General features: G+C 31.9%; 1 protein-coding gene and 1 non-coding gene across 2 annotated transcripts in view; both read left to right on the top strand.

Annotated features, from left to right (window-relative positions):
* The window catches only part of LOC148311376 (uncharacterized), a 97,311-nt gene that overhangs the window by 24,500 nt on the left and 59,787 nt on the right, over positions 1-13,024 (top strand). The gene's annotated exons all lie outside the window — the stretch shown is intronic.
* Positions 10,079-10,150, top strand: TRNAD-GUC (transfer RNA aspartic acid (anticodon GUC)). Its single transcript has one exon. It is a non-coding gene; the product is annotated as a tRNA-Asp (tRNA).

Below are 13,024 nucleotides of genomic sequence, written 5' to 3'. Positions count from 1 at the left end.
CTCCGTGGGTGCTTGACCAAAACTTACAACCGAAGATCACTAGTTGAACTCTAATCCAGGTTCAACTAGTCTATTTATTTACAAGGCCCCAAGTTTCAGTTACAAGTTCTGTAATCTTTACCCCATAAGCTTTTATTTGTATTTTTTTAGAACTATACTTTTATGTACACTTTTTCTTCTTCTATTCGTGTCATATTAGGTCCCCTGACGTCGACTATCACTTGAGAGTAATCGTCCTTGTCTTGGGCAGCTCTAAACAGCGCCTCGACGATCCTGATCCCCATCCAATCTCGCATATTCCGGAGCCAGGAGATCTGTCTTCTGCCCACGCCTCGTCGACTGTCTATTTTGCATTTTATGATTAGGTGCGATAGCTCGTACTTCTCTCCTCTCAGTACATGTCCCTTAATAATTGTCGACCATTGTCCCCCTGCTCTTGATATATCTATATGTTTACAAATATACTAATTTAATGTATCCCCGAAAGTAAAAATGATACCCCACCCGGACGGTAAGTGACATGGTTTGTCAAATAATGACGGGTTTAACATTTTTCAACTGATAAAACGAGAACAAACATAGAAATAATATTTAAATGCAGAAAAAGGTAGCACGCACTAAACAGATTGATTTTTGCGGTATAAATAATAACGTTCACGTGTGACTCATATTTTTGAAACTTCGAAGGCGTTCAAATTCAACAGAGTTATTAATTTAAAATGTCCCATAAAGTTATAACTATCACTAGTTTACCAATTAATATGGTACATATATGTATCTATATATATGGCTAATTTGCGAATGTCAATATTTTTAGCCGCCAAGGTATGGCGGCTGGTATGCCGATTGGTTAAAGTTTAACGGAAGGTTAACGAAAGTATCGGCGACAAGGTTTTAAAATACTCTTTTTATTCCAACGAAAATGGGTCAAACTTACCCACGTTAATTCTTCTTATTTCTCTGGTCTGCTCTCAGTTAGTTTTTTAAAGATGAGGTTCGTGAAATGAAATGATGAAGTTTTTTCAAGCCATTATAATGGAACTCGTTTAACTCGGTTAAAATTACAATGGTTTTTATAATATGCCTTTTACGGAAATAAATAAAAACAGCATTTAAGTATTCGTACCGCTTATTTAATGATGAAAAAATATTAATTGGATCGAAACTGTACTGTACTATAACAGTGGAGTTTACAGGCGTTGTTCTAAGTATTTTGCACTGGGAGTGAGAAACGACGAGAGTGGGGGTACGTTTAGGCGCCTACGTTTATATACTACTACCACCACTACTACTACTACCATCACAGTAGGCAGTAAGGATTGAACGACACACTCTTCTGTCTTGACATACACTCCTCGCCTCCTTCACATCTATACATCTAGTCATACATGCCCTCCGATTACGCTGACTTTTGACACTGCCAGATTTTGACACTGCCAGATTTTATTTGCCACTTTTTCGGTCGTACTCGTTCTGCTTTCCCTCTCACATTCCACATATATTTTCTTGGTCATTCTCTCGTTATTCATTCGCTCCACAAGTCCATGCCACCGTAAAGAACTCTTCCTAATCTTTTCAATTATTCCTTGTTCAGCCTTACATTCCTTCCTTATATCTATATACATATATCTATATACACATATAAGACCTGCAGGCGTTGGTGACAAAAGTGTATAATGTGTGCAAGGAAAGTGACTTATTGATGAATGTTAGCAAATCTAAGATTATGGTTTTTGAAAGAGAAGAATGCAGATCTGAATGTGAAATATTGGTAAACGGAGAGATTTTGGAACAGGTAGATGATTTCGTGTATTTGGGTAGTATGTTTTCTAGGGATGGAAAGATTGATAAAGATATAGAAAGGAGAGTGAATGCTGGGAACAAAGTGAACGGTGCACTGAAATCAGTTATAGCAAATAAAAACCTATCAGCGGAAGCTAAACTGGCAGTGCACAACGGAGTCCTGGTTCCAACTCTAATGTATGGAAGTGAAACATGGAGTTGGCAAAAGAAGGATGAAAGTAGACTGAATGCAGTCGAAATGCGATCTCTCAGAAGAATGTGTAACAAAACGATGTATGATAGATGTGCGAATAGTGAAATAAGGAAAGAATGCAAAGCTGAGATAAGCATTATCGATAAAATTAAGAAAGGTGTGTTGAGATGGTTTGGACATGTAGAACGAATGAGTGAGGAAAGAACGGTAAAACAAATTTATGAGGCGAATGTTAGCGGGAAAAGAAGCAGAGGAAGACCGAGAAAAACATGGCACGATCAGGTATGCCAAATACTTGAAAGTGGTCAGGTTAGGAGTCGTAACAATCGGCGGGTATGTATGAGGAGATGCATGAACGTGGAAGAGGCGAAGAATGTTTGCAAGGACAGAGTGGTGTGGCGCTCTATTCTCTCTGCCTACCCCTGCGGGGAAGCGGCGTGATGGTTAGTTAGTTAGTTATATACACACATATATATATATATATATATATATATATATATATATATATATATATATATATATGTATATATATATATATATATATATATATATATATATATATATATATATATATGTTTTTATATACACATATATATATATAAATATATATATATATAAATATATATATATATATATATATATATATATATATATATATATATATATATATATATATATATGTATATATATATATATATATATATATATATATATATATATATATATATATATATATATATATATATATATAAATATAAATCTATATTCTTTTTATTCTTATCTGTACGCATGTATTTATTATTATATATAGTACTAAATAAATTAATGTATTTTTAGTAAGTGAAATTCTTGAAGATCTAAATTATCTTCGTTAATTTATCATAAGATAAAATGTTTGCATAAATTTTAAAGTACAAACAATTTTGCGATACACCATATGACGATGTACACATTTATAGAAGGCTTTGTAAATATCGTAAGCTTTGTGTACGAAGAGGAGGTTTAAGTTTAGAATGGAAAACTGGACCTATTTATGATTTCCATACGCTTATGTAAATTCCCGGCACAGCTTCTCTGTTTTGTCTCAAGTATTTTATATCAGCTACAAAAGGCTGAGATCAGATACTCAATAGAGGTGATATTGAACAAAGTGCATTCTATGAATACAAATACAAATTTCTAATGCAAAATTTCAGAGAACACTATATACTGGAGATGTTATTCTTTTAAAACCATTTTTGCATAGTGGAATTTCGTTTATATTAAAATATAGATAGCATATGAAGTTAAAATATATAAATACATGTTTTTATATATTTTAACTTCGTATTGTAAATAATGAAGGTCTGATAATAGATTGAAGACGAGTGAAATAGCATAGATGCATTTCCCCCTTTATTAATTTAACTTTTACTTGATAAATACCTCTGTTTCTTAAAATCTATTATAACACGTGTTTTGATGCATTCAGCATCATTTTTAAACACCGTTTATTTTTTTGATACATGATATTTTAAAAAAAAACTTTTTTTTTAATAATAGGAAGTTTATGCAATTTTTGACTTGGAAGTTGCTTTGGAGAGATTTTGGAATATTTCAATACGATATTGTTTTCTTAAAGAACGAATGCAGATCATCCAGGGACACATACTAGTGACTTAACCTTGCTAGACTTAACCGACAAGTATAACTGGTTCCCTGAACTTCTATTAACGGCAGTGACAGTGGCGAATCTAGTTTTTGGAGGGCTTGAAAACTTATTTACGAAAGTACTTCCGCCAGTGAAAACAAATTGTGTTGTGGCCAGTAACAACGATTCGAATTATAATGTTGAAAGAATCAGGAATTACTTGAAATACGTATTTTTATTTATCGAAAACTATGATTATTTTTCGATTTTTAATCATGTCATTTCGATAATCTTATTTTAATTGCATATTTTAAACTGCTGATAGATTCTTGTTTTAGATACATTTTACAATCTCTAATGCCGTCGACATTATTAATATTTCTTTTGTCCTACCTTTTTTTCCATTTTTCTGCATATCAGTGATATTAATGTTATTCAATAATTCAATAAAAAAATCAAGAATAAATGAAGGATTTCTGATTATTTACTTATTTTCACCATAAATGTCGACGATTTACCATTTTTTTTTTGCATTAAATACAATATAATTTCAATTACAAAGAATATCCCACAAAAACATGGCCTGTGTGTGAAATAATACAATTGATTTCAAAATATAAATAGATCTAAGGTGCTAATATAAAACTACAAATATTTGATTTTGGCTGAAGACAAAAAATCAAAAGAATGAAAAAACTTAACAGTAAGTATGTTCTGTATGAGTTATAAGTTTGAAAGAAGATTAATTTTCCTATTCATCACACTCATTACATAAATCCAAAACTCATCCTTCTCAGAGTAGGTGTCAGTGTTGTCGGAAGTACTCGTATATTAATAATGGTATTTACCAAGTAAAATTTAAATAAAAATCAATTGATATTATCATACAGTGCCAAATCAGATAATGAAATTATCCTTTTTGTCATTTTCCAACCAACAAAAGTTTGACTCCAGTTCAGATTACCAAGAGAAGCCCTTAGAACTGGGTACGCGCCCCTATAGTGTGCGCTTTATAAGCGTTTAGGTAGATCCGGCTCTGATTACAGACGCTGTCAATGGTTCTGACAACCGCTTATCTGTGCGGAGTATACCACTAGTGACGACCACTACACGTTCTATTATACAGAATCTCAAATAACATTATATCCGATATAATTTGCGATCCTCTGACGGCTGCCAATCATGTCTATCAAACGCTTAGATTTAGATCAACTCAAACGTCGTAACTTGAGTTAATTATAATATATTAAGATAATTTCTCAACAGATAGGAACCATCTTTTAATACGAAAATCAATTATGAAATGATACTTAATACAGAGTAAATATTCGACAAATTACAACTTATGACAGTCAAACAACTATAATTTATTTATTAATGTTTAAATCAAACACAGATTTTTTGATATATTATTAGATTAAAACCAATATTTTTAGCTTTTCCACGTTATTTTTATTTGACCAGCGACCGGGTTTCGTCGTTGCCGACATCATCAGACATCGACATCATCAGACCAGTCTGATGATGTCGGCAACGACGAAACCCGGTCGCTGGTCAAATAAAAATAAAGTGGAAAAGCTAAAAATATTGGTTTTAATCTAATAATATATCAAAAATGCAATTCCATCACGAATTGTCAGTGGATAATATAAAACAGATTTTTCGAGTCTACTAAGTTGTATTTTATTAACAAAAACACATAAAAATTAATATTGTGACAATTAGGGTTCCTCAAATAGACAGTAGGGTTCTACAAATTTAAAGCCAAATCAATAAACAAACAACTATACGCTAAAACAATTCTTACATATGCATCTAAGAATAACATGTGGTAAAAAACAAATGTTTAAAAAAAAATCTATGGTCGTTAAAAAAGTTGAATACTAATTTAAAAGAGGTTTGATAAATGGATATTTGAGGTGATCGATCGAGAATGATGCGATCATTCATACTGCAACTCATACATTTTTTACGTTTTCACTTCTCTACAACCACTATCTATCCACTAATTTCAAACAGTTGTATAATATACCTACAAACATTAAGTAGTATTACTAGTCAGATTTTAATTATTGCAATCTTAAAAATAAAACACCTGTATTGAGAATACTTTTGGGTTTATTAATGCAAACACGACTAGTTTAGAGACAAACAGATGAAAGTACAAATTGAATCACTTTGTAATTTCACCTGTTGATGAGAACATCTAAAGTTCTTGAAACTAAGTGATGTTTCTTTAATGAACTATATTTTTATTTATTTCTAATTAAACTTTTACTTGGTAAATACCACTATTTCTTAAAATCTATTGTGATACGTGTTTCCATGCATTCCGCATCGTTTTCAAACACCGTAATGATGCGAAATGCATCAAAACACTCGTGTAAATAGTCGTATTTATTAAGTCAAACTCAAATTTAAAATGGATAGATATTACCACAAACTGACAGCCTATTTTTATTATTTGGTATTATTTTAATTATCAATATTTTAAAATTATATTTCGTGTTATTCCACAAGGTTAATGCACAAATTCATGAATATTAATGTTGGAAGATATTTGATCTTACCAATAAGCCCTCCAATGAATAATAAATTTAAAAAAAATTCTAACCGAAAAATTGAATTTACCGAATGATGCGGAAACATCACTAAAAACATCTTAAATAAATTGACACCAATCGCGACGAGATAAATCCTTTGCATATACAGTTATTTCGCGTATGTACGTAAATAAAATGTAAATGTGTATGCATTATGTTTGTAAAAGGCGATGGCTGGTGACACAGCATGAAGAATTCAAGTTTGTCATGGAAATGAACAATACAGTTTATGATTACTGGTTTCATGTCTGTAGGCAATTTTTTGACCGATTTCCGCATACATTAGGCGCATTGTGCGATTCCAGTTTAAGGGACAGTTTTACCTTCGTCATTAGATGTTACAGAAAATAAAGGTAAACGCAGTAATTATGTAATATCATTTTCGAAAAATATATAGAAATGTTTATAATATGTCGTAAAAGTAACTCTCCATAGTTACTCTTACATAGGTTTCATCGATACTTCTTCTTCCTGGCTCCATCCCAACTTATCATCTTTGCAGACTGTTGGGGTTAGCTCTTCTCGTCCTCAGGTAATAGGTCATTCAGCCTTGGACAATTTACTTTTTATTTTTAGGTGCACTTATATCACTCAACTTTGTAAAATCTATGTTAAAAACTGTCCCTTGTACTGTATATGTATGTATGACTATTAGTTAGACTGGATGAATGACGATTACATGTTTAGCATTCACTGAAGAGAGAACTCGACCTCCCGTTATGTTTTAACTTACGTCAATATTTACGTTGTTCGGTTTGACAGTAACTACTAATAATAATATACTGCGTTCATTTACACATTTCCACCACTTATCAAGTTGATGCTATACACATTTATATATTCTAATAGCTCACTTCCATAGTGTAGTGGTTAATGCGCTAGGCTACCATGCCAGAGGTCTCAGGTTCAATTTCCAAGAAGGTCAAAATAAATGTTAGTGGTTTTTCAGTCTAATATTTATTTAATATGACCCATAACTGGTACCTGATGCGGAAGGCTGATTACCTTTCCTTCGTGTATTTAATGATCCAGATAACACTGCTTCTATACGATGCAGTGCCCTTTGCACCATTGGGAGCGGATAAGGGTTAGAAGGGAGAAGGGAATAGCTAAAGGGTATTTTCTCTTTTTGAAATAACAAAATAACATATAAGTTACATATTTAAAAACAAATCGCAATGGAATTGGTGTTATTGTAATTTAATATAAAAAATTAGATAAGCCCTTATAAAAATATATGTCATTGAATAAAAATTTATGTCAATCGAACAACTGTATGCTAAACCATTATGTATTTCAATGTTTACGAAGTTTACTATGAGTTGGATTGTCGAGAATAGACAATGATGATAATAATAAAAGCATCAATTTATTTAAAAATAAATTTATCAAGACAAATATAACCTAACCTAACCTTTTAATTTAAGTACGTAAAAAGCTGTATGATAGATGTTGGAATGGTGATAGAAGGAATGAATTCAAGGCTGAGATAAACATTGTCAATAAAATTACGAATGATGTGTTGTAATGGTTTGGGTGAACAAAATATAGTAAAACAATTTGTATGAGACGATGTGCTTTGTCATTAAACAGAGGAAGACAGGCATGCTAAGATTATTTATTTAAAATACTTGAATGCGGTCAGGTCAGGAGTCGCAATAATCGGCGAAGATTGTTTTCAAAAGCAGATTGGTGTGGCGTTCTAATCTCTCTGCCTACCCTTGCGGAGAAGTGGTGTAACGATTAGGTAATTAGTTTAATTTTGATTACATATAATTTCCTCGTAAACCTGTGATTATGCATACAGTATCGCCTACATATTCCCTTTGTATCGTGTCCAAACTGCTCTGGAATTAAAATCCAATTTCCACCCTTAACTCGACTACCGGTCGCCAGTCACAGGCCTGTGGGCAGATACTGGACACCCGTCAACCCTCGCGCGCGAACCATCGATCAAATGACACACCGCTAATAGTTGACTTGTATTAGAATAATCACCGATAATGTCAATATACAGAGTGGCGCAAAATTGATCACCCTATTGGAAGATGCTATAATTTTTGCAATTGACGACAAAAGGCAATCATATTTAACAGTTGTAAACAAGATAGCTGCAGTATTCAAACAAATTGATAAAACGGGTACAAACATGTATCAACATTGGTGGCAGCCTCATGATAGATATCATCTTTTACACTTAACAGAAAAAAATATAAAGGTTCACTAAAGTGATCACATTAACCAGCCTATGACGGTCGTTAGCCCAGTAAATGCCCAGACTTCCATATTCTTCTTCATCTTTGATGAGATGTCAAAAAATAATATTAAAATAACTCCTGTAATTGCAGATAATCCAGATTTTGTGAACAAGTATTTGGACACACTCAAAACGTTGTGAATAATGGTATTATTTAGTAAAACTTAAATTAAAAAAGGAAAGATTTTTTTTATCCATTAGATTACATAAGTGATTCAAACGAATAGTTTCATATCACGTAAGTTTAAGTTAAACATTGGTCGGGTACATACGGGATAGTTTCATCCTTTAATCGGGATCAAGGAGCATGGGGCTATTTAGACCAGAGTGTGAATGCGAGTAACTAATCCCCAGGATCAGACCCCCGCACATGCTAATTTCATCCCCCGATAAATTCACAATTGCAAGAGAAGCATCGTTTGCCAGCTTTGCTGTACGCTTAGGGTAAGGTCTGAAACGAGATATTCAAAGGAGCTTATTATATGGCCAGCAAGTAAGTGCTTAACTCAATTCACAAACATAATAAAACAACAACTACATGGGGTACCAGTCCAAGATAATATTTAATAAATAATAAAGTTAAAAATATATTATTTGATACATTTTTGGCATGTCAACATAAATGAAGAAGAATATGGAATTTAAGTATTTACTGGAAACAATTGCCGCAATATTAATTTTTGTGTTTTTTTAATAAAATACAACTTAGTAGACTCGAAAAATATGTGTTTGAATTAAAAATTAATTCATAAATCAATATGGAGTTCTACTAATTAAACGCCAAATCAATAAATATTTACTTGGTTTATAACTTGTCTAGACTGGTTAAGTGATCACTTTACAAGCGTGCAACATTCAAAATTCTACCCATAATTAACAACCACACTATTCAAATTTTTGAAACTCCTATCATTAATCTCATAACACAGTATAGGTTAGTTTATATGAACCATATCTGGTTGGATTGGGAAAGCTTTTATTAAACAGATACTCTTTTATTTCAATGTATGCAAGATCAGCAACCGGATTATTTTACACACTGGGAAACGCCTGAAAACATAATTTTCAATTTTTTATGCAGCATGTAATTTTATTAACAACATTTTCAGTGTGTCCAAAGACTTGAATCTGTTCATGAATCTGGGTTTTCTGCACATAGGAGTTATTTTGACATTTTTGACATCTCAACATAGATGAAGAAGAAAATGGAAGGCTGTGTGTTTATAGGGCTTATGACCTTTCATAGGTTGGTTACGTGATTACTTTTCACACGTGCAAAATTCACCTTTATTTTTTTCCCCTTGAAAATAACCCGGGACCTCCAACATGGTAGCCGAATGCGCTAACCACAACATTTTGGAGGTGTACAATAAAGATTTTAATTGATGTATGTTTTTTTTACTTGTTTCATAATATACTCGTATGAATGTGTTATCATACTATGTGGCGACGGATATTACTTATTATTTTACCGTATTGCTTGACCTTTGTCACTCGTGATAGATTTGTTACTTTAATTCTTATCACATTTAATTTAACAAGCGCTTGGATGTGTTATCTATTATTTATGAAATATGCCGCCTCCATCATATTCCTCGGTAGTATAGTGGTAAGTATCCCCGCCTGTCACGCGGGAGACCGGGGTTCGATTCCCCGCCGGGGAGGATTTTTTTTTTTACCTTTTTTCAAATTATTTTTTTAAATAGTGGAACATGGATGACGAAGAATACTATGATAATCACTTATACGCATCAAACACATTCAATTATGTCGTCAAATGTCAAAAACTAATTGTCCAATAATTCCCCGAAAGAAAAAGTATAAGCATCACAACGCATACTTCACACAAAATTCTTTATATTTATATATATTTTTTTTATTTAGTATAGTTTTTATACATTTTTTTATACATTTTTTTATACAATTTCTATATATTATTTGACATGTTGATTACTTAAAAAAAATAAACACTTGTATAATAACGACTTAATGAGTTTTATTTCATTACACATATGTAGGTAGTTTCGAAAACATACAGATGTTTTCATCTACAAATTTAAATTTTCACCTGTAGATGAAAACATCTCTAGGTTTTTGAAACTACTCGTGTGTAATGAAATAAAACTCATCAAGTGGTATTATAATAAAACCCTTATCCACACCCCTATGATGCATAGGGCACTGCGTCATATAAACGCAGTGTTATCTCGATCGTTTACACATGAAGGAAAGGTGATCAGCCCTCCGCTTCAGGTACCAGTCCAGGGTGATAATATTGAATAAATATACGCATCAAACGTGGTATTATACAACTGTTTAATTTTTTTGAAATCATCAACGATCTCTATGCATTTCTACTTAATACAATCTTACAATTTTAGTTGCGCTGAGCCTCTCCAAAAAAGAGACTGAGCTCTTGCGCTTGGAGAGGGATTTTTTTGTCGATAGTGTCATGTTATACATTTAAAAAAGATATTAGTGGGGAACATATATTTTGATGCGGTACGAGGGAGTTTTCTTCTTGAGTTTTAAATAGTATAGTCTGTATATGTTTAAAGTGTTCGTTAAGTTTCTTTTTAAGAGTGTTTGTGTCTTTTATAATTTCTAAAGGGAGGCTGTTGATTTGTTAAATATATTATATTATGATGAAATTTTATATATTATACATGATGAATTTTATTACATATATTTTTAATTCCGTGATACAACATTTTACAATCAGGCCTAAAAAATATGTAGATGAATTACTTATATCCTTTTATTTTTTATGTTAAAATAAAAATGTCAATCGATTCCATAATAAAAAATTAACTATATTATTTCGATAAATAAAAATACTTTGTGTCATAAATTACTCAGGGAGTCATAAATTAAACCCTGAAGAGGGCAACAGGTTGTTGCCGAAACTAGTTGGTTAATAAAAATGTTAGTGGATCAAAACCAAAGTATTTTTATTTCTCGAAATAATATATCAATATGATCCACAAAGTTAATGCTTTCAATATTAAAAAAAAAATTACTGATAAGCTACAAGAAAATAATCTCTATCACCCTTGTAAAGTTCTCTTTTGAAAAAACAAATCTTCTAAGTGAATCTTGCTTCATTTTTAATCTCATAGATCTTAATTCATACACACACAAAATAGGTTCATATGAAGGAACGGCATCGCGGAAATTTATGGTGTGTGAAATTCCATTTCTTTTCTCTAGTGAAAGTAAATAAAAATACTGAATCGAAACGATCCCATAGTTCACGGTGCAAACTCACTTGCGAACTAATTCGGATTGTATTTACGGGAAGGAATCATTAATCATTTCAATTGTACCATATACTCGCAGATGTCAAAATTTGAACTTTCTATTGTTTTGTTCAACGGTGACTTGTTGCACTTGTGTGAACTCTGGATTGAGTCAACAACAGTAGGTGGGTGACCTAAACAGTAGACGAAAGATGAATCCATTTTTAATTTAAGTTTTACTTAGTAACGACCACTATTATAGTGGTATTTACTTTATTAACTTTATATTATTAATTTTTTATTAAAAATGGATAGATTTTACCACAAAGTGCCTGACTGCCGAATCAATTAACGAAAAGAGTGATGAATCGTTTTACTTAATGGCGGACAACAAGCTATCGATGGTTGTCTAAAAACGGAATTTATATGGATATCTCATAGAAGAATAAAATATAGAATATTTAAAATAATTTTGGATAATTTATTATGTATGTTTCATTTTCGTAAAATACTACCTCAAGGGCGCTTATACAAATGTGGATATATAAGAATGATAAAGATAGATAAAGAAAATATATATCAAGAAAAAACGTCACCAATCAGCCGGGTCTAGGAGGGATAAGTGTAGTACAGGCTCTAGCCCTTCTTGAGCTAGAACCTGGGTATTTACAGTGCTTACGACCCGTCTCAGGCTGGTTTTAAGCGATGACTTTATACACATGTGACATTCACCATTTTACTCCTGATTGACAACCACTCTATTCATATTTTTTTGTTGGAACTCCTACATATGTCATTAATCTCTAAATGCTTTGAATAGAAATAACTCGTCAAATTATAAGATGCATACAAATTTTGAATCACATGATTCAAAATTTGAAAACATTTTCAGGCATTTTCCAGTATGTAAAAATAATTCGTGGTTCGAATGTTCACACATTAAAATAAAGGGTCTTCCCTAAATAAAAGCTTTCTTTATCCAACAAAGATGGCTCTTGTGAACTAATATGTACTGTGTCATGAAATTAATGATATATCTGAGAGTTCAATTTTTTCAAATAGTGTGGTTGTCAATCATGGGTAGAATGGTGAATGTTGCACTAGTGTAAAGTGATCACTTAACAAGTCTATGATGGTTCATAAGAAATGTAAATACACGGACTTCCATAATTTTTTTCATCTGCGTTAAGATGTCAAATAAAGTAATTCCATTACTTTTCCGACGATGAGCATTGATCAGTTTTCCATCGGTATTTTATAAAATAAATTGGATTTTGATTTATATATGCGTCCTTAATT

Source organism: Brachycentrus maculatus, unplaced genomic scaffold, assembly GCF_059751285.1.
Source record: "Brachycentrus maculatus isolate JH-2025_06_01 unplaced genomic scaffold, ASM5975128v1 h1tg000065l, whole genome shotgun sequence".
NCBI classification, from domain to species: domain Eukaryota; kingdom Metazoa; phylum Arthropoda; class Insecta; order Trichoptera; family Brachycentridae; genus Brachycentrus; species Brachycentrus maculatus.
The sequence above is the reverse complement of the archived record's forward strand: the minus strand, read 5'-3'. Positions and strand labels throughout refer to the sequence as shown.